The sequence below is a fragment of the Aythya fuligula genome, chromosome 1 (assembly GCF_009819795.1).
Source record: "Aythya fuligula isolate bAytFul2 chromosome 1, bAytFul2.pri, whole genome shotgun sequence".
NCBI lineage: Eukaryota > Metazoa > Chordata > Aves > Anseriformes > Anatidae > Aythya > Aythya fuligula.
This window is the reverse complement of record NC_045559.1, coordinates 61,494,428-61,518,533: the sequence shown is the minus strand read 5'-3', so window position 1 is coordinate 61,518,533 and position 24,106 is coordinate 61,494,428. Positions and strand designations below refer to the sequence as shown.

The following is a 24,106-nucleotide window of genomic DNA, read 5'->3' as shown; positions in this document are numbered from 1 at the left end:
CCACTGCCATGTCAGGAGTTGGACTCGATGATCCTTATGGGTCCCTCTCAACTCAGGATATTCTATGATTCTTGGAATATTCTACAGCACTTCTTATGCTTTCAGTCTGTAATCTTCATACACCCTTTCAGCTGATCTTCACAGCATTCTTTTCTGTCTCTTTCTTTTCTGAATCTCTTCACCAGAAAGGATGTAAGCATGTTCATTAGCTATGCTGAATGTCCCCACCAGTAAGCAGACAACCACAGTACAGGCTGAAGGACAACCTCTCTTAGGAGTCTTAATCACATAAACATTTATCAAGGAAAGAGGCTTTTAATTGAGTTGCCTGTCTAGATGAGAAACATCCTTTCAAGTTTGAGCGAGTAACATCAGTCAGTTAATGCAAAAGTCATATGGTTGATTCAGAGTGATAAACTTGGTATGTTCTTTCGTTCAGTCTCAGGCTAGGCAGATCAAAACAAGGTCCCTTTAAAAATATTGGCCTGATGTTGTCGATAAGAAAAAAGAGGTGGAAATAGAAGAAAACATTGTATACAAGAGACAGACTTCAAACAATGTTTGGAAAAGTGATCTCTTTCCCTAGGTTTGTAGATGATGTGTGGTAAATGTGTTTTGACTTTTGTTTAGACAAGAGTATAACAGTGATTTATTTATTTATTTATTTGTAAAAGATACTGAAGCAAAATAATCTGAGTGAATTACTCCAGAAAACATTACTGTAGCTCAAGCATTGTACAGAGGACATCCCTATTTAGACAGGGCATGACTATCACAGCATCTAACTCAGACTGTAACACAGTCCTAAAGAGTTCAGAAGTGTCATGGAGTGAGGTGTGATACAGTTATATCATTTTTTGGAGCCTATTCTTAGCTGTACTTTCTCCTTTTAGAAACCTCTTTAGATTAACACTACTGTTTAAAGGAAAACAGCTATACTCTAGTGCAAAACTTAGGTAACATTTCCATATGAGCCCAATTCCTTAGTCATGGAGTATTAGTCTTTGGAAAATCTGTGAGACCTGAGAACGTGCTTCTGTACTTCTAAGCTTGAAACTTCCTTAAACAGTCAGGCATGCTTTGATTTTTTTTTCTCTTTTTCTGTTGCTGACATGATTCAGAAAATCATCAGCTGGAGGTGAAATTATTATAACCATTCCAGGAACAGTCTTACACTGGTGCAAGGTGCTGTGCCTTTTAGTGACACTAACAGGGTCTTATTGTAGTCATGCAGTCAGAACTTCCAAAGTATCTTTGCACAGAACAAATCCAAATTTTCCTAAAAACAAACAAACAAACAAACAAAACACACTTGGTTCTACATCTGCAAACATAGCTACAATACATTGCTTATTTCCATTTATTTCTTTTCAGAGGACATTACATAATATAAGAATAGCAGAAAAAGTACTTGGAATATATTTTTATCCCCGTTATCTCCTTAGATTTACAGATACCCAACATTTTCTTTATTGAATTTTAATATTGAAAAATGCCATATAGCTAGATGAGACATTTTCTTCATGGTACAGCTGAAATAATTGCTGGCATTTCAGCTTAAGTTAAAACAGAATTCTTTTTTTTTTTTTTTTTCAGCATATATCAAAATTATGGAAGGACTTTTTTCTCATGCATACATTTCTGTTTTTAAGAGGGATATTTCCCAATTCTAAGTACAATAATTAACATTTCCCTCCCTCTCCCTCCAGAAAGGTCTCCTTGTCCTGTGCTAGTTTATGAAATTAAAAGGACAAACTTTTTTTTTTTTTCCTGACTTTCATATATTTATTTATTTATTCACCTCCACAAAGTTTTAATAGGCAAAAGATATGAAAACTCTTACCTAAAACGGCAACATTATTTCTTTGAACAACATGGCAACATTACTATGCTTTGATAACTTCCCTCACCCTAGGTAAACCTCAGAAACTGCAATTACATCTTTTTATGACTGAATATATCTGATTATGATCCAAGATTTCTGCTCATATAACCAGTGGATTTCTCCAACTGTGTAGTGGAGTTTTGCCAACAGAGGTTTTGGCAGACATTCAAGCTGCCACAATTAGAGAGAAGTCATGATGGAATTTAACAAACTTTCCTTGTATTTATTGTTAGTGAAGAAGGGAGGAGGAAAACAGCCAGCCATACAACCTGATTTCATATCACTCATAATCTCTCAAACAAAAACCTAAACTTCTTTTCTTTTCGAAAATCACTTTTTCAGGGAAGAGACATTCAAATTCCGCATTCAGCTCATCCTAATAACCTTTTACCTTGAATTTTATGTAGCCCTGAAATATTGACATTGGTGGTGCAGGGTTTGTGATATTTCTTACTGCTGTTTTGTCCCCTGTGCTTTCATGATGTCTTAGCCTCATCCACCTCATTCTTAACCCACAACCTACAATCAGGTTGTCACCCACATCACATTTACCTGCCTCTGGCAAGAGGAGAAAAGCAATGCTTTCTTCGAAAAAATTCTCCAGCACTGTTGCCAAATATAAATTAGCTGGGAGAGACATCTTTCATTTGCTTAAACAAATTAAACTTTTAATGTCAGGTCAGGGCATACTGCCGAGGTATAGGGAAAACAATGTAATTAGATCTTTAATCACACAGCTTTCCTGAGAAAGGTGTCTGTGACCACAAACATTGAGCTCAGTTATGATGCAGCATAACACCCTCTTAGGGCATGGCTAAAAGCTACTTTTTCCAGGTGTCATTATTCATTAAAAATGAAATTCTTTGCTATCCTTAAAGCTTGTGTTGATTACAGTCACGTTTTCTTTGATGACTTTTGAAGACGCCTAAAGGGAGAAAGGAACTGCACTTTGCTTATAATGAAATCTTTAGAGGGTTATTTCTTTAGCTTTATATAAAGTATATTTATTGTGGTACAAACACTCTTCTGTCACCTAGTGTGCAAAGCTTTGCATAAAGTTGGCCTTCAGCCTCCTGCATGCAGGCAGCGAAGTTTAACAGCTTAGATGAAGCCCCTCTGCATAATTCAGCTGGAATGAAGCACTGTTATTCCAGAAACCTCAGGCAGAAACTTGTTTTGAACTACACCAGCCTGGTCACCCTTAATGATTTCAGAGACAAGCCAGTAATGGAAAGGGTGACACAAACTAGTATGTTGGACCAAACCTCTGCTTCTAGAAGTCCATTAAATGAGGTTGAAATGTGGCATAATCCATATAAGGATCCTTGGCTGTCAAATTTCTCCACATTCATCTATCTTGTCACATTCTGTTGCACAAGACTTAAAGAACAAATTGTTCCTGACTTCTTCCTTGTTTTTATAGTTTATTGTTTATAACTTCTTCCTGTTCAACCACTGCATGTGTGTTTAAGACATGGCAGTTAAAAATTATTTGTGTAAAAAAGGAAAAACAGCCTCCACAGGGAACATTATGATACATCGTGTGTTCTTACAGTTCTCTGTTATTCATATATTGTTTGGAAGGGGACTTCAAATGCCCTGACCTAACAAGAAAAACAAATGTCATCATTCTGCATTACAAAAATTCCTAAATTTTGTGTCTTGGTGAAGAGTTTAAATGTAATAGAAACAGAAGGGTTTTCAATTTATATCAAATTCAGTGGTGGATTTTCCTCTGAAGTTTTGCTTTATATGTTTGTAATATTTTATTATTATTATTTTTTTCAAATATCTTTTAAAACAAAAAGTGTTTTGTTGTTGTTTTGTTTGGGGTTTCTTTTGATTTTAAGATAGGAATTTATAAAATAATTCTGTTTATTCCTACATACATATACTTAAACCATTAAATTAAACCCTTCAGTAACCCCTATATGAAAATTACTTCAAAATATTTTTTGAAAGTTTCAGATGATTATGCGTCATAGCAATACACAGGTTTCTCTTTGTTTCTTCTTACATTCCTGTGTTCTTTGATTCTTAATGTCTAATGAATATTTCAAAGACAGTGAGTATTTCAAATACAATAAATTAATATTTCAAAAGACAATAATATTTCAAATATTATTGCAAGATAGCTGTTCTTCTAAAAAGAATATTAATCATGCAGGAATATCAATAATTAAATTCATTTTTATGAAGACAAGAGAATCTGCAAAATATCTCTTAACTAGTTATAGACACTTAATTAATTCCAAATGCTTAAGCCTTTGTAAGATGGAAATGAATTTGAGGATTGTCATAAACAATGAGATTATTGTGGGCTGTGTGAAACTTCTCAATTTCTCTAACCCTGTCAAGAATCCAAATAATATATTTGTTCTTTTTGACCAGATACAGTGTCTGGCCTTGTACTGAATTTTATAATTTAAGTGATTTGTGCCAGTTCCTCTGATCATATTTTTCTTGAGTAATATGACACTAGCCATAAATGCCTGGCTTGTTGGTTTCAAAAAATCCAGAAGTCTGGAAGAGTAGCTCAGTATTTTGCATCAGTAATGACCAATGTAATACTGTAGAAACACTTTTGATTTATAAAATTCCTTTCAGTTAGGTATCACAAAGCTTCTTATGAGTAAAGATATGCCCTAGAGTAAAATGTAAGCTTTGTGTAGGAGATTACATCCTTACACGCTATCAGTTTCATAGTTTCATTAGTATCATGTGCCAATTTTAAAAATTATTTTTTTATTGAATATATAATGCAGAGTCTGAACTTTCATTCTTCTTCCTTGATTGTACTCTACAGTTTCTTAATTTTAAAGAACAGACATGTAAGTATCTATGCAAAAAAAAAATGTTTTCTATGGACAAGCACTGCGGATGATTAACCTTAATATTGTCTCATGCACATAAACATAAAATTTTCACTGAGTAGGTTACAGGTAAATCATCCAACCCAGTTTGCTTAATCAGACTCTCTAACATGCTCTGCTATTATATCATCTGTGCTGTTGAGCTTGGAAATGTTCCTTCTTATTACCGTCCTCTTTATTTCTCCTTAACTAAAGGCAGTTTAACAGATATTTGCAGTGATATAGGCAGTTAAATCAGGCAGTGAGATATCTCACTGACCCCAGGGTTTCTTTCTCAGGGAAACAACTGCAAACTGGTGGCATATTCTTCTTGGGAATATTTCATCTTCCATCATAGTCCACTGGAGAACAATGGTACAGCTCTTCCCTTCTCTGTAAATATGAATAAGAATATGAATCAAATATGGCCAGAGAGGTCCATGGTTTGAGTCTCATTCTGTGTTCCTCTAGTGGCCTTCAGAAAGTACGTCATTAAGACAAGTAGAAGGCACCTAAAGAATGTTTTAATTTATGCAGGCCTTAAGCCATCCAGGGCTTTGGTTTTGCAATTTCCAAATTTCTGCTAACATTTTTAGGGAATGTTGCAACTTGGAACATCCAATTTTCCATAGGGTTTCTGTACATTTTGGCTTGCACATTCCTCATTCTCTTTGTAATCACAGAATCACAGAATTGTCTAAGTTGGAAGAGACCTCAAGATCATCGAGTCCAATCTCTGACCTAACACTAACAAGTCCTCCACTAAACCATATCACTAAGCTCTACATCTAAACATCTTTTAAAGACCTCCAGGGATGGTGACCACCTCCCTGGGCAGCCCATTCCAATGCCTTACAACCCTCTCAGTAAAGAAGTTCTTCCTAATATCTAACCTAAAACACCCCTGGTGCAACTTTAGCCCATTCCCCCTCATCCTGTCACCAGACATGTGGGAGAATAGACCAACCCTCACTCCTCTACAGCCTTCTTTAAGGTACCTATAGAGAGCGATAAGGTCGCCCCTGAGCCTCCTTTTCTCCAGGCTGAACAAACCCAGCTCCCTCAGCCGCTCCTCGTAGGACTTGTTCTCCAGACCCCTCACCAGCTTCATCACCCTTCTCTGGACTCGCTCAAGCACCTCTATGTCCTTCTTGTAGCGAGGGGCCCAAAACTGAACACAGTACTCGAGGTGCAGCCTCACCAGAGCTGAGTACAGGGGGACAATCACCTCCCTAGACCTGCTGGTCACACTGTTTCTTATACAAGCCAGGATGCTGTTGGCCTTCTTGGCCACTTGAGCACACTTCTGGCTCATATTCAGCCAACTACCCACCAACACTCCCAGGTCCTTCTCCGCCAGGCAGCTTTCCAACCACTCATCTCCCAGCCTGTAGCTCTGCTTGGGGTTGTTGCGCCCCAGGTGCAGGACCCAGTACTTGGCCTTGTTGAACTTCATACAGTTGACCTCAGCCCATCAGTCCAGCCTATCCATATCCTCCTGCAGAGTCTTCCTACCCTCGAGCAGATTGACACACGCCCCTAACTTGGAGTCATCTGCAAACTTACTGCGGGTGCACTCGACCCCCTCATCCAGATCATCAATAAAGATATTAAAGAGGACTGGCCCCAGTACCAAACCCCGGGGAATGGCACTAGTGGCCGGCCTCCAGCTGTATTTTACTCCATTCACCGTGACTCTTTCGGCCCGGCTATCCAGCCAGTTTTTGACCCAACAAAGCGTACGCCAGTCCTAGCCACGAGCAGACAGTTTCTTGAGGAGAATGCTGTGGGAAACAGTGTCAAAAGCCTTGCTGAAGTCAAGGTAGACCACATCCACAGCCTTTTCCTCGTCCACCAAGCACATCACTATGTCATAGAAGGAGATCAGGTTCGTGAAGCAGGACCTGCCTTTCATAAACCCATGCTGACTGGGCCTGATCACCTGGTTGCCCTGCAAGTGCCACGTGGTGACACTCAAGATAATCCGCTCCATGAGCTTCCCTGGAACTGAGGTCAAACTGACAGGCCTATAGTTTCCCGGGTCTACCTTTCGGCCCTTCTTGTAGATGGGTGTCATGTTTGCTAGTCTCCAGTCGACTGGGACCACCCCCGATAGCCAGGACTGCTGATAAATAATGGAAAGTGGCTTGGGAAGCTTCTCCGCCAGTTCTCTCAGTATTATTGGGTGGATCCCATCTGGCCACATTGATTTGCATACATCCAAGTGCCATAGCAGGTCACCAACCATTTCCTCATGGATAGTGAGGGCCACATTCTGCTCCCCATCCCCTTCCACCAGTTCAGGGTACTGGGTATCCAGAGAGCAACTGGTTTTGCCACTAAAGACTGAGGCAAAGAAAGCATTAAGAACCTCCACCTTTTCCTCATCTTTCCTAACTAAGTTCCCCTTCCCCCCCCCCCTTCCCCCCCCCCCTTCCCCCCCCCCCCCCCCCCTGCATCTAATAAAAGCTGGAGATTATCCTTAGTCCTCCATTTTGCATTAATGTATTTGTAAAAACATTTTTTGTTGTCTTTGATGGCAGTAGTCAGATGGAGCTCCAGATAAGCTTTGGCCTTTCTAATTTTGTCCCGGCACTGCCTCGCAACATCCTTATAGTCCTCCCAAGTGGCCCGCCCTCTTTTCCAAAGATTGTAAACCCTCTTTTTCCTGCTAAGCTCAAGCCACAATTCTCTGTTCATCCAGGCCAGTCCTCTTCCCCTCTGGCTCGTCTTTGAGCACATGAGGACAGACCGTTCCTGCGTCATTACGATTTCCTTCTGGAAGAGCACGCAGCCTTCCTGGACTCCTCTGCCCTTCAGAACTGCCTCCCAAGGGACTCTATCAACCAGTGTCCTGAACAGTTCAAAGTCGGCCCTCCGGAAGTCCAATACAGCGGTTTTACTGGTCCCTTTCCTGGCTTCTCCAAGAATGGAGAACTCTACCATTTCATGATCACTCTGCCCAAGACAGTTTCCAACCACCACATCTCCCACCAGTCCTTCTCTGTTTGTGAACAGAAGGTCCAGCGGGGCACCTCCCCTGGTAGGTTCACTAATCTGTGTCAGGAAACTGTCTTCCACACTCTCCAGAAACCTCCTAGACTGCTTTCTCTGGGCTGTGTTGTGCTTCCAGGATATATCTGGGAAGTTGAAGTCCCCACAAGAACAAGCGCTGACGATTTTGCAACTTCTGCCAGCTGCCTGTAGAACTCTTCAGTCTCCTCATCCTGGTTCAGTGGTCTATAACAGACCCCCACCAGGATGCTTCCCTTGTTGCCCTTCCCGCTGATCCTAACCCATAGGGACTCAACCTTATCATTCCCAGCCTCAAGTTCCACGACATCAAAACTCTCTCTGATATAGAGAGCCACACCACCACCACTTCCATGCTGTCTGTCCCTTCTGAAGAGCCTATAGCCAGACATTGCAGCACTCCAGTCATGAGAGTGGTCCCACCACGTTTCTGTAATGGCAACCAAGTTGTAGCCTGCCTGCTACACGATGGCTTCCAGCTCCTCCTGTTTGTTACCCATGCTGCGTGCATTAGCGTAGATGCACTTCAGTTGGCCCATTGCCTTCTCTCCCAGCCTTGAAATTGTTCCCCCAGGCACAGCTCTAACAAGCCTTGTTTCAGCCCTGTCCCCCTTCTCACCTAGTTTAAAGCCCTCTCAACGAGCCCCACCAGCTCCTGGCCTAGGATCCATTTTCCCCTTAGAGATAGGGACCTGTCTGTGGCCATCAGGCTGGGTGCTGAATAAAACACCCCATGGTCAAAAAAAAAAATAATATTTCTATGTTGGCACCAGCCTCTGAGCCACTTGTTTATCAAGTGGGCTTTCCGTGTCCTCTCTGTACCCATCCCTGCCACCATAAGGATGGACAAAAACACCACCTGTACTCCCACTCCATCCACTAACTATTCTAGTCCCCTAAAGTCCCTTTTGACGGTCTTCAGGCTTCTCTCTTCAATGTCATCACTACCAGCCTGGACTATTAAAAGAGGATAATAGTCAGAGGGACAGACCAGGTTGGGAAGCTTTCTGGCAATGTCGCTGACCCTGGCCCCAGGGAGACACCTTCAGCATGAAACAGAACACAAAACTGTACTTACGTCACCCCATTTAAGCTCAGATCAAGCTTCTGGCAGTCTCAATCTACTGCCACTTGACTCTAGGTTACTTCTTAGCTGCCATGTCATTTTTGCAACATGAAGAACCAAAATCTTTTGAAACATACTAATAGGCAAAGACCTCCCCTGTTTATAGCAGGAAGACAATCTACCTTTCTGGACAAGAAAGAGTGCTCCCAGGGGTGTTGTTACTTTCATTTCCTATGCAAAATATGGTGAGTGGTTCTGATAGTCTGGTGAAATAACTTTGCAGTTCTCATACATATTCATACTTGAAAAGGAGTATACCTTGTGGCTCACAATGTTTCTTATCTGTGACTCCACAGAGTCACATAATAGCCCCATAATTTCATCAGCTAAGATTATAATGGAAAAAATAGTTAATATGCTTAGCAGGCTTCCTGAATCAAAGGCATCCTGGTCTGATAATAGCTATCTTGGCACTGTTTCACTTCTGTAGGAATGTTTGAAGAGTCCTAGTTCTGTTTCAGTGCACAATGAGACAGTATCGAGACCTTCAAAGCTTCCCTCAAACTGAATGGTTTCCTTATGACAGCTGGTAAATAACATGACTGACACAAAACCTTTTGTACAGTAAATAGATGCAGGTAAACTAAAATTCAGAAAGAGTCATCTACTTTACAATAAGTCCATATGTTTCAACACAAATAGTGTTGTAGGACCTACCTTATATGGAAGTGAAATACTAAAAACTTGGTTTTAGTGATGGTATTTCAGATAGCTGTAAAGAATGCATGAAGTAACTTTATCTGATAACAAGGTCAAAGAGTGGAATTAGAGGGGAAAGGAGAAACTAAGAAATTTAAGAATTTACATAGAGAAGAGTCTAAGCCTTTTAAATGCAAGCAGACATAAACAAGCCAAGAGATTGATAGGAAGAGTATGCAGTGGAAATTAAAATCTGTGTCCCTGTAAACTGAAAGGAAGCTGCAATGAAGAATATCTGTGCACAAACATAGTAGTGGCTAAGAAATCTCTAAATGTGTTGAAGATTTATTCCTACAACATCTGGTTCCTTTTGCTTTGGTTGATTTTTGACTGACAAAATGTTGTAAGTGTTCTTTGATTTTGCACAAAAAATGTTTTGGGAAATGAAAGGGTGCTCCCATAACCAGGAGCAAATAATAAAAAATACAATAAAGAGGAAGGCCAATTTCATGAGCAGGAATGTTAGATTCATCTTCAAAACTGGGCTCCATACCATATTCTGTTATCAACTTCCTCTGCTTTCCTTTGGAAAATTTAGTTCAGAGCTGAGTTTTCTTATTTTTCTCTTACTTTACACTGCCTGTGAAAAAGACTTGTGTCCTTGTTGCTCATACCCAAAGGGAATTCCTCAGTGCAAATTAACTGCAATGGGAGTTTGCATCTGTCACCTTCCTTCTCTACTTCAAGGAGAAAACACATACAACAAATGTCTTTTATGCCAGCCTTGCAGCCACAGAAAGTTCTTTAGGGGATGACAAGTGCAAGCTAAAATACAACTTGTCTGTGACTAACCATGTTAATTCATGTGCTGTAACCACGTCTCTGCTGTTTTCCCCAACAGAGATTGCATTGTGAAGAAGAAAATCTCTCTCTCTATGACTTTATCTCTTTCTTACTTGTAATAAGTAAATTCTATTAAGGATGGTAATATTTCCTTTGTTCCATCCCTGATAAACTCACTAGGAGAGGAAAACAATGGAAGCAATAGAACAAGTTGCACAGAGAAGTTGTGGAGTCTGCCTCCTTGGAGGTATTCATAAACTGTCTGGACATGGTCCTGGGCAACCTGGTCTAAGTGGCTGTGCAGGAGCAAGGAGTTGAACCAGGTGACCTGCAGAGGTCCCTTCCAACACATACCATTCTGTGTATCTGTGTGAAGATTCTTTTTTCAAATATTCGACGACAAGGTGTTCAGAAAGTGTAATATATGCATAACTGAATTAAAAACACAAAGTTATACTGCTTTGTATTAGCTGATGATTTTGCCTTGAAAATCTTAAAGGATGGATGTTTTGTCCCTTCAAATATCCTGCTCCTGCTAGATCTCTTATTCCAAAGAGAGGAAGGGGATACTTGTCCTGAAACAGATATGAGAAGTAACACCATTGGTTTAGACAAGCAACATGTTGAAAACTGTGCTTCCCAGACTCTTGATGTGTTTAATATCATCTGCAGTCATCCTGCACCTCCTTACCCTGTTGTCTTCCATTAGATTCTGAAAAGTTAATAACGCTGTCAAGACAATCATGCAGTTTCTAGACAGTGTCAGTTCCTATGCCTTTCCCCTACCTTACTTCACTTTTGGAGAAAGTGTACTGTCTATATATATTCAAGGCTTAGATTAAACTCTCTATTAGAATCATTGTTTGGCCATGAACTTGTTACCTGTAAGTAACCGAAACTTGTAGAAAGTTGTGGTTGTGAATACAAAACATTAATGAATTGCAGCTCCTTCTGAAACCATAGAAAATAATTGTGGAAAAGAAAGGCTCACAGAAAAGTTATTCTTACTGAGGAAAAATTAAAAAAAAAAAAAAAAATCACGTTCAGTTTAGGTTTTGTCTTAATAAAAAATTGACATTTGATCAGTGGAAATGAATAAATGTTTTATCCAAAAAGAGAAATAAAATTAATATTAGCCTGAAGCTCAAACTACATTGATCTTCAATTATTAAAGGATTTAGTTCACATGTGCATTTTTCCCTTGGTTATTTATCCATACATAAAAACACTCGCAGAGCAAAATAATGACTGTTCTCACCAGAATTTATTTTAAAAACAGAGGAAGTAAGAACTCTTAGAAATACCAAGAAGTGGTCAACATCAACATAAATTCAGTTAAGTACTCTGAGGTTAACCTGCAAATTCAACCCCAAACCCTCCAAACTCAAAAAAAAAAGGGGGGGTGGGGTGGGGTGCAATTGCATGTTCATGTTCAGCCTGTTCTACATGACCTTACTTGAGTAGGGTGGGTGTGCCAAGTGAACTCCAGAGGTCCTTTCCAACCTTAACTATTCTGTGATTCTACAAATATTTTTTTTAAAGCTCGTGTCCTAAGTTCACACCAGTCTTTAACATTTATATATATACAATGTATTTTTTGTTCAAATATAAGAACTATAAATTAAAGATATTTTAATCCACTTATCTGGTATCTTTACCGGTGATACATGAACATGTCATATATGAACAAAATGAGACTCATCCTAAACTAGAGGGAAAAAGAAAAGTATGATAAAATGATTATGGTCCCATCTCAAACAAATGGTCCCAACAGAAAAATAACAAATAATTATTTTGTATAAAGAGATTATCCCAACTTTAACTTCAGCATATTTTTGTCTGGATAAAGTATTCAAACTCATAAACTATGTATTTCCTCTCTAAAGTCAAAAACACGAACACACACAGTATATACAAGTGTAGATATATATACGTACAGACAAACATACTTGAAGGGCAGATGTGAGTGAATTGAGTTACAAAGTATGAAGCCTGGCTCACCACTCTTTTATTTCAGTGTTGTATTGCTATATTGTATTTTATTTTCATGTAGACAACACCAATATAAAATACATGTTGTATGCTATAGACACAAAGACAGACTACAGTTGTAGTGATGTTCACTTCTAGAGCCTGAATATCTTTATACCAGTTCTAGGTTTCCTCTATGAATTTAGCACCTTGTGCCCACTGGGGACACTCATGGTACCAACAGGTATTCACAGCACATACCAGAGCAGCAATTGGTGCTAGGAGGTAGGAGTCACTCCACCTAATGCTGTGATACTGTAGACTTACACTATAGAAAATGGGACCAGCAAAAATTTATTTCCAGTATGGTCTCTGACAAAAGAGAGTTCAGATGTTGAAGAGTGCTGGATAGAAAAATGAACATGCGTTGCTTTCTGTACAAGCAAGATGAGACAGAGGGTACTTATTTAGAGGCTGCGATAGCTTCTCATTCTTTCAGTATTCCCTCCACTTACACAGCTGAAAGCTCAGGAGCTTAACAGCAAAGAATTTTAATCAAACTGCTTAATCCAAATAACTGATGAAGAGAAACTGCAGTAATAGAGTCAGAGAGTAGAACTGCTGTCAGGAAAATGAAAACGGGTTTTAAAAAGAGCAATATCAGGATCAGAAAGACAGCTTTGGAAGGAAATGTGTTGTACTGACTAGCCTTCCCTTGCAGGATTTCAGCAATTCAATTAGAAGTCTTTACCGGTTTAGTAGCTCATTGTTAAAAATACACCTCCATCCTACCATACCTGTTGTTGACATATAATATCTGGTTCTGTATAATCAGGATTCCTCCGTGGCTCAGACCAAGTAAGCCTGAGGCTTTTACATCTGCGGAAGAGCACTTGAGGTTTTAAAAGTGGAGTGAGGATAACCTGTGGAGAGAAATCATGAATGCCAGCATCTACTCCCAGTAAACAAGTGTGCACTGGAAGTAGAATTGAAGGGACTTACCTCCAAAGAAGAATCTGTCTCCTCAGGGCATACTGTTGAGTATCTGTGTAGAAGTTGTTTCAGTGCTATATTTTTATCATTTGTAATGTTCTATGTGGAAATTTTCGAAAGTGGGAAAGAAAGAGGCAACAGGGGAAGCTGTGGTTTGGGAACAAAATAGTTGTGCAGCCCAATAGATGGTCAACTTACAATGTTTTCTCTCAAGCAAATTCCCATAAAGGAGAATTTAGCTTGAGTTTGAACCATAAAAATAATAATAATAATAAAACATTATGAATTCATTTCTTATTGGGGGAAGTGGGAGACATTAGTTTCTTAAGTATCTGGAGCATTTTTACCTATGCTGACAAAGCTGACATTTCTCTAGTGGCAAAATATTCAAAGATATGATTTTTTATCACAAAGATAAAGCTAAAAATGAGGCTTTGGGACTCAAATTGTAAAAGTCTACGATTTTTTCATTTGTAATTTACGGCAAACTTGTCTATTTGTATTAAATATTACTTTAGTTTCTGAGGTAATTGCTAAATGTCCCAGAGCATAAGAAAGGAACTAAATATTTCACCTAGTTTTCACTAGAAAGTATAGTTTGTTTAAAATAGGCTCCATATTTGGAAAAAAAATAAAAATAAAAAATAAAATAAAATAAAATAAAATAAAATAAAATAAAATAAAATAAAATAAAATAAAATAAAATGGATATGAGAGATGATGGGTAGGAAACAGGCTTTGAATATGTTATGAAACAGTCAGAGACATGTCATATGTGTATAGCTTTGCAGGGAAATGCTTACACTGTTCTTGTTAAAATTCCTCTAACCCATTCTGGATTTCTATAACCTTCACCAATCTCCCTTAACTTGGCTGCAAAATGTAAAAATTTAAACACATTTATCCCACACACTTACAGAAGAGCTTTTAGAATATATATTTGTGAAAAACTTTTGTATACAAGTGATTTTCTAAGCTGTAATATACAGCAATAATCTACCCAGTCAGCAGTAAGAACAACTAAGACCAAACCACAAAAAGCATAGTTGTACTTATTCCTTCCAATTACACAAACAATGAAAGGGGATGGAAGCAAGGCAGACAAACACATGTAATACTGGGTTTGGTAACCCAAGAGAATGGAAAGGTGTGAAAAGCCAATGTTAATTTTGAAAATTAAATGTCCCTTTGAAGTTATTTCACTGTGCAGTTTGGTAATATCTAAAAGTGCAATAACTGCAGCTGAAAGAAAGAAAAAAAATGTAATTATAACTTACTTTGTGGTCAAATTCTTCAGTTACATATGATTCTTTTTTCCTTTATCTGATATATTTTGTATTTCCATAATATTTATAATTCATCACTACAAAATGAAAACTCCCTTTCCTCTGTCTCAGAGGGCTCTGCTTGCTCACAAGTGTGGGGCAATCCCTGTGCCTCACCTGGGGACATTCACTCCCAATATTAGATATCAGAATAAATATGGAACACCTAAGATTTTTACAGGCTAGATTTAGAAAGACTGATTAATAAACAAACAAATAGATAGATATATAAGATTTTGAAGGAAGTACAATATTTAATTAAAATATTAAATTTCTAACATCTGCAATAGGTCAGTGTAATTAAACCAGAACCATTGAATATATAGATACATAGCTTCGGCTGGCACCAGACACCAAATTCTGGGGGAAAACTCAATTGCCTCTTGTTGGCAGAGAACATGTATATGGCAATGTCTTCCAAAGCCCCTTTGCATTTCATGTAGGCATGACATCAAAAGGAAGAATTCATGCCTGAATTGGTTGACTGTTCTTCCTTCTTCTTACATTTGGATTTGGTGATTTAGAGGTCTTTCTCAGCCTAAATAATTCTATGATTTTATGGCTTCTGTGATTAAAGTAGAAAGACCAAGAACAAGCGCCTAATTTATGTACTCAGAGCCACCTCCCAGAAGCTCCTCTTTCCTTGACTCTAAACAATACTGCATAGATGAGCCAGCTAATTCACACAACAGAAATTGGGAGAAATGAATCCCCCTCCTTCTGTTCATGTCCCTCTGTACATATATTATTGTGTTTTCTCAGGGAATATTGCTAGTGCAAGGTTAATTCAGGTTACCAAAGATGGAGACATGCAATTAAAAGCAATAAAATCTCTGTGGCTTATTGAGTTACAGCTCATCAACTGATTAGAGGTAACTTGTTAAGCTTCAGTAACTCAATTGCAGTCATGTGTATGTACCCTCAGAGGCAGCTTGACTCTTCTGAAGCTTGCATTCCCTGGGCAAACATGGTCACGCTGCAAACATTGAAGCTGTGGGGACAGATTGGCTACTGACATGTTCTGTGCAGGGATTAGCAGTGAGTGGGTGAATTCTCCCTTGCTGGTTTGCAAATAAGCATTACTCAACCTTTTGCCTAGGCCTGCGATAAACAAGCTAATTCAACTCTGTTGCAGTACAGCAGACTGCACACTAGCTATTAGCAAACTGTCACACCTAGATATGTAACACACCTGACACTACAGTTCATCCACCAGCACAAATGAAAAACACAGCAAAGGCATCTAAATCACTGCTTAATTCATGGTAGGATCTGCTCTGTGTGTGCAGAAGTTCAGCCAGGAACAATGTTGGAGTTGCACCTTATGTTAACACATCAGTGAGGACAAGCCCTCCTCAGAGAAAGATTAAACTGCAGTGACATACAGCATCTTGACACTTGAACGAGAACACCTCCAGGATTTTTAATACACTTTAATTCACAGCGTTAGCTCATTCAGTTTGCCTTACTGCATGTCTCCAGGTAGGCAAGCCTGCATTTAATAGTTAGTACTCCACAAACTGTGTGTCTGCAGTGAGATGAAGCTTGCTTGAAATCTAAAAGGCAGCACCTATTTTGCTGCAGAACTCTCATCCATGTAAACCAATATAATTGAAATGTTTAATTTAATCTCCTTTAAAAAAAAAATAATAAAATAAAATAAAATAAATAAAATAAAATAAAATAAAATAAAATAAAATAAAATAAAATAAAATAAAATAAAATAAAATAAAATAAAATAAAATAAAATAAAATAAAATAAAATGCTCCAGTTCTATAGACATTTACCTGAACTCAAAACCAGATTTTTAGTTCCTATTACTCAAAACCAGATTTTTAGTTCCTATTACCAGGGTAATAGATTCCATTTCCACATCTAAATATAATTTTATTCTCAGTTCTTTTCCCCAGCATTAAATTAACAACAACAGCAAATAAAGATGGTATTATCATAACTTATCAGAAGTATTTTAATGAAAATGAAAACTAGATAAAAATTAAGAAAAACTGTTGACCAAAGTGTCAGCATTAATCCCTAGCCCAAAATAATGCTTAAATAAAATCAAGTGAATTTCTGTGTTAGTGTATAAAAACATTTTGCTTTTCTGTAATGGAAATCTCCTCCAAATGTCCCTTCCATGGCATGCTGTAGGAAAAGCGCTTGCATGAATGTTCTCTATAGCTTTAACAAACCAAGTGAGAATCCTCTCAAAGATGTTCCTTCCACTTCTATTTTTATTTTTATTTTTGAAAAAAAAAGGTGTTTATCTGACAGCAACAGTTATAGGATTTTTCTAGTACAACATATCAAAAAAAAAAAAAAAATCTTATGTGTAATTAGAAATTTATATATATATTTACCTTTGTCAGAAATATTGTATGTATTTTGGAATATCAAACACATCAACATTTTGAGATTAATATTCTTCTCTTTGATCAAAAGAATAAACATTTTGCAGTGAAATATTTACAATTTGAGATTGTTTTCCACTTTCTTTTATGTGGAAATAGTTAGGATGTCAAAATTTCATTAGTGTGGGTTGAAAATAAATTATAAATATTCCTTACAGGAAGACAACTTAATTTTCCACATTTATCTGACTGAGAAGCTATTCAGACCACTGTGTGGTTTTACAGCATTCAGGCTTTGAAGTACCTAAATGTCCTTATGTTGCATTAAGACTAGGTTTACAAATGTCCTGAATAAGCAAAGGACTTCTCATACCTGTCCTTCAGCTCTGCCCAGAGCCCATCCCATTAAGGAAAAAACATCTCAAAAAGACAGGAAGCCAACAGAAATAAAAATATTATCAAACCTCTGCATAAGGTCAGACTACCTCCTGGATCAATTGCTCTTAATTAATTACAGATATTAGCAACCCCCCCAAAAATCAATAAGCTAAAGGGAAATGTTAAGTTGGCAAAATAAGCTGATGGCAATGATTAGGTTAATGAAGACAGTATACATAGGTTTGCAAAGTACTCCAAATTAATTGTCTTGCATACAAGGGTTTTAAATACAGACCCACCTGAGACTGTCCATGTATATTGGCAGATTTTGAAATCAAAGTAACCTTGCTAGGGAAAGAAATTTATGATTAAGGATGTCCATTTTATCAAGGAGTAGTCCAAAAAAAAAGAAACAACAAACTGAAGAGGGAGGAAATAAATAAAATATAATGTGAAGTGTTTCATCCACTGTGTTTTCAGCCCTCTCACTTTTGCTTTCAGTTTTCTTGCCCTTAGGAAATGAAAAAATAAAATAAAAACAGAAACGGGAGGCATTACTGCCTAGTGTCTACAAGCACTGAGGGAACACATCAGTATAAGAAAGAATTGAAGAGGCTGGGCGAGTTGACTCTAAAAAGGAGAGTTCTATCAGTCATGATAGAGTTATAAAAACAAATGAATTGCCTAAAGAACACCAAAGAGAGATGGCTGTTTACCTTGAGTTCAATAATACAGGATGCATTAATAGGCAGCAAATGTACAACGGGGGGAAAGAAATACAGTTTCATGCAACATTTAATTAAATTGGAGCTTCTCACTGCAGAGGGATTTTACTGATACTAAAAGCTTGGCAAGATTTAAAAAAGGATTGTGTTTGTATGAATTGCGTGGAATGTACATTCTTATGTTTTGGAAGTAGGCTGATTACAGAAGACATATCATTGTCAAACAAGGTACCAGGCTGGAAACCTAGGGCTTCATACTTGTCAGTAAAGTATGTGGAGAGCTTTTAACATGGGAAGAATTTCAAGACTGTCCTGCCACCACTGTGCTACTATAAATGACAAGAGTACTTTGTTATAGGCTTTACATGGCAACAGAATAAAGCAAATTCTAAGCACTTTTTGGAAATGCCTTATTTAATTCTCAGTCTGAGACATTCAATGGCAACCAAGGTGGCAAACAAACTATTGACCTTTTCCAGCATGCACCAAATGCCAGCTAAGTACTTCTCATCTTTATTCCTTCAATAGAATCCACTTCAACAGTACAGGGACTCTACAGTCTGTAACACAAACTGGCAAGGAAAAAAAAAAAAAAAAGAGAAAGAGAGAGACAGAGGGAAGGAAGGAAGGAAGGAAGGAAGGAAGGAAGGAAGGAAGGAAGGAAGGAAGGAAGGAAGGAAGGAAGGAAGGAAGGAAGGAAGGAAGGAAGGAAGGAGGGAAGGAAGGAAGGAAGGAAGGAAGGAAGGAAGGAAGGAAGGAAGGAAGGAAGGAAGGAAGATTAGAAAGATTGCTTATATTGTTTGCCCCAGTTTAATATTGGTGATTCTCTGTCACAGCACTTACCATGACACACTGTTAGAAGATAACCAGTAACAAATTCTCATACATAAAAACAATACTAAGTTTGCATTGGAGACAAAGAAGTTTTTACGAACCTTAACAAGTGCTATTTTGTACCACATAAAAAAAAATATATATATATATATAATATGTTCAGAAGCAAAAGTTAAGCATTCTAATGACCAGCAAACTCGTTTTGCAGTATGCTTTATTTTATCATACAAATGTTTATAAGATCCCAGTCCAAAACCTATTGCAGCACAGTGGACTTTAGAGAGCTCGCATTCAACTCAAATAAATTTTATTTATGACAAACCTTTTTCTTTGGTTAAATACATACATTGTGTGTGTGTTTCTGCACTCTTAATCAATATCAGATGCCATATATTTGCACCTCTGGTTGCTTGTCGTTTAGAAGTGTATTTTGGGAAATCTAGGGAGAAAAGTCTGGAGAAAATCTAGATGTCTGGATAATATCAATTAATGTAAAGTTTTGCTGTAATAAAGTGTTCCCTCTGATATTCATCCAGTGTTACTGCACACTCTTAGTCTATATTAATTTTGCACAAAACAGAGCTAATGAAATATAACATTTTCTTTCCAATAATACTTACTGTTTTCTAAGAGGTTTTTCTTTCTAAGCCTGATCTCAGACAATGAATTGCTGTCAGAAGTCTGTGGTGTTCTGTCAGTCTTCATTCTTATACTTGATCCTATCCTGCTTCTTTTTCTTAGCACCTAGAAGTCCTGCTCCTTAAACCCAAGTGCAATTTTTAATAATAAACAAATTTAGACTTGTATAAATTCCCCAAATTAAAGTAGTGAAGGAAAAGTGTTTCCATGTTCTGTGATATCCTTCTGACAAAATATAATTAAAATATTTTCATGCTGGTTTGCTTGCTCTGCCTTTCGTGAATGATGAAGTCTATCAAGCTATTATTTGTCTCCACATTGTGTGAGGAAGGATTAAGCCACTGAAGTGTTCGATATCAGTAAATGATCTGGAACTCCATAAAAGCATCAATTATTATGCAGTTAAAGATGTCTTAGTGCTCTCTTGAGAAGCTGGAGTTTTGCCTTCATTCCTCTGTTGACAAAGTGTGGGTTTGACTATCTCTGGAGAAAGAGAGATCACATACAACTAAAATGGAAACTATGAGACTATACAAAATAGAGGGAATTTTCTCAATTATTTATTTGGATATGCTGGAATAGAAATAGAAATTAAGTAAATGCAGAAAAAAGATACTCTGTTCAGACTTCTGAAATGATCAGCCCCTCTGCCTGAGCCCCTCTGTTCTGTGCTACAACAACACAATGAGAACATATTCTGGGGCCACATAATCTTTGGAATCTTTGATTGAGCAACCAGCAAGAACTGCAATTAATTTGAAGTTATCAGTGTCTGAAGGAGTGTTGACAGCCTGGAAATTTACTGACTGGGGAATAGAGACTTGATTAAAGCCAGATTGTCACCTTTTTTAAAGCCGGTAAGACTCTACTATCTTTAATACAGCATGCCAATTTACAGCCAAAGAGGGTATGAAACATCAAGCAGGCAGATGTATCAATAACTTTGCATCCTCTTTGCACTTTGCATCTTCTGATATCTTAGCTTTCAGTCTCTCAGATCTGTGAGCAAAGGAATGGTACTTCATATAAAACAGGGAAAACATCACAGGCTGCACCAGTAAGACTCCACCATTCCCACAGGCTCTTTTTCAAGTATAAAAACAGTTTGAACTAAAGCAAATAATGTATTTGTGTTTAGTGAGAACTGTATATAAATCTCAATGTAATTATAACATACATAGTCTGTTCTGAAAGTAGTAGGACTCATTTTTATTTTTTTTTTAAATATTCATAAGAATAGAACAAATGATTAGAATTTTTCAAAGTAGCACCCTTCCGCATCTACACACTGCTGCCAACAAGTTTTCCAGTTTTCGTACGCCTCCAGGAACGCCTGAACTGGAATGCTGTTTAGCTCCCTCATCACGGCCTCTTGAAGCACCTCTACCAATGCATGATGCTTCCCATTGAGCATCGATTTTATTCTTGGGAATAGAAAGAAGTCTGGCGGGGCCAAGTCGGGGCTGTGGGGGGGCTGAGACAGCGTTGCCACCTTGTGCTGGGCAAGATACTTCACTATGCGGAACGCTGTGTGGCTTGGCGCATTGTCATGGTGCAGTCGCCAATTGTTGGCGATGGCTGGGAGGACATGAGCAATACGTTTTTGCAGTCTTGTGAGGACTTCCATGTAAAAAACTGCATTAACTGTTTGTCCAGGTGGTACAAACTCTTTGTGGATGACTCCATGTCGATCAAAAAAGCAAATGAGCATGGACTTTTGCTTGGATTTGATCATTCATGCTTTCTTGGGGCATGGGGAAGCTGGGGTGTGCCATTCTGTGCTCTGCCACTTACTCTCCGGGTCGTATTCAAACACCCACGTCTCGTCACCGGTCACTACATTGTCCAAAAAGTCGGGCTCCTCATTCACATGATGAAGAAGATCCTGGCAGATTGCTTTCCGGTTGGCCTTTTGCTCCTCTGACAACACTCACGGCACAAACTTCGCACACACTTTCTTCATGGCTAAGTTTTCTTTCACCATCTCAAAAACATGGGTTTGAGGAATGTTCAAGTCATCAGCAATCATTCTGATACTCATCCTGCGATCACGGTTCAGTAACTTTTTCACTCATGACACATTTTCATTGGTCTTGTTGGTCGAAGGACGTCCGGAGCGGTCGTCGTCTTCCACTCATTCCCTACCTTCTCGGAACAGCTTGTGCCACTCAAAAACATCCGATCTACCCATGGCAGCATCACCGTAGGCCTCCTTAATCATGTTGTGAGTCTCTTTGCCTGTTTTACCAAGCTTTAGACAAAATTTGATCGCGTATCGCTGCTCCAGTAAACGCTCCATGATTCTCCGTGATGAGGCATTTCGACAGGTGTTCACAGTACAAGCAACCTGCTCTCTTCAACGGCTGACAGCCAACTGCCAATTTTTCCCAGCATTCCCAATATGCCCCTCCACTGATCCTGCGTGTGCAGACCACCTCTCGTCTGCCCGTTCGCCCAGGAAAAAGCCAGTCCTACTACTTTCAGAACAGACCATATACATAAAATAAAGCTGGTGACCTTAAATTACACAATAAAATAGCAGAGAACATCTTAAAATTAATGTTAACTAATAAAAAGCATTATTCAGTTAATGAATGATTCATGATTCATATTACTGAAATTGCCAAACATTACCTCAAATTATATATTGGACACATCCTTTCAGCACTCTTGATAATTGCAATTATGTCAGTGTAAATACTCTTAGCTACAAAGCCAGTACGTTACCTTCTTCAAGCCTTCTTGCCTCATCCTCATAGTAAGACCAATCTGAGGTCCCTAGAGCACTCAAGGATGCAGAGGGCAAGTACATTTTTTCCATAGAATTACATCTTTGGGAGATCCAATGGTGTAACAAAGGCTGAAAGATGTGCATGGTCATGGGTGATCCAGCACACATTGTGCTAGCCAAACAGTGTTGTTGGCCTAAGGGAACACAGGTGTTGCCCAATGACTTTGTAATCTTCTCTCTAGTCCTGTCCAATAGTGCTTCAAAGAATCTTATCAGAGATACCATAATCTCCTAAATAAATGCTGAGATGAACAGTTTCTATTACAAAATAAATAAATAAATAAATAAAACAAAGATGAAAAACAAACAAACAAACAAAATCTGTGTAAGTTAGAATGCTTAGAAATTATCCTAAAACTTGAAATCCACACACAGGTGAGTGAGTTAGAAGGCCAACATGACATCTCCTCCTTCACATTGCAACCTCGTATTATGATCATTTAGCATATACCTATTACGAGCACATATGTTCAACCTGTCTTGTGTCAGTGAGCTCTGCAGCTGTGTGTGCAGGATGTGAAAATCCATCTTCTTGTATCACTTTCTTATACATACAGTTTCAAATTTCTCTAAAGTCCGCCTGTTTGGGAGGGATGGGGCAAAATAAATGCTCAATTTGACCTCTGTCTGACACGGGGTGTCTTTCATGTGACCACTACACCACAGTGTATCTTTTTGTTTCTCCAAGGTAAACAGTGACAGTCTCTGATCTCTCAGTAGGTAAACTAAATAAATCTTGGTAAATGCAGAAGAGGTGAACAACATTTCAATCTGAAATGTTTAGAGAGAAGTATATTAACTTGGTGTAGCCACTATATAGATTGGAAACAATTGTTTAGCGTACTTTGTGGTAAATATTGTGGTGCAGTTTTTCTTTCCTTTCTAGTTAAATTACTTATTTTCTTATTTAATCACTTACTTGTTGTACAACAGGGAGCTTTTAAGCTAACTTTTGAGGTAGTGAAAACTATAATTCAATCAGGGTATGAAATGAGGGATGCTTGAGTCTTTTCTCACAGGGAACTTTTCATGATTCAAAAGACAGACAAGAAGAAGGAAAGCTTCTATAGTAAATAGGAAAAACCTTCTGCCTGCTGTAGTGCCAGGATTAAAAGATGTAAATATTGTGAAGTTTTAGAAGTATCTGTTTTAGAATTTGAGATTAAACAGATGGCCTGATTTGGGTTTCTGAAATACATTATCCAGAAAGGTTTATTGACCTTTCTAGAACTAGACACTTGTTTAAATGCTAAAAATCAAGGCATTTTTTCTTCATGTCAAAAGACTGAACAGGTCAAAGTCACTTCGCTTCTTATTGAAATAGACACTAAGCTGTCACCACAGCTGCCATCACTGTGTTCACTGACCTCTTGTTTCAGTTTGACTCAGAGTGAGAAATTGAGCAACTGCTTCCATAGAAATTTCTACTGTTATCCTCTACAGCATTGCCTTGAATTTTTCTCATTTGTTTGTTCTCCTGCCCCCCACACAACACACAAATATACCTTTCTCCCTCCCTGGTGTAAGTTACTACACTAATAGAATACCAGCAAATTTACACTGCTCTCTTAAGCAGCAGTTAAACCTCATTTTCCCATATCTACCTTCAACTATGGCACCACTGCACACTGTTTGGATTATATTATAGTTTTTATTCCCTACCCTTAGTCCCCCTGCTACTGCTCTAACATCTCAAACAAGTGATGCATGGCAGCCTGAC

At 38.2% G+C, this 24,106-nt stretch overlaps 1 protein-coding gene across 2 annotated transcripts in view; it reads left to right on the top strand.

The window, feature by feature from the left end:
- CHRM2 (cholinergic receptor muscarinic 2) overlaps nt 1-24,106 on the top strand; it is a 106,625-nt gene that overhangs the window by 45,777 nt on the left and 36,742 nt on the right. The window lies entirely within an intron of this gene.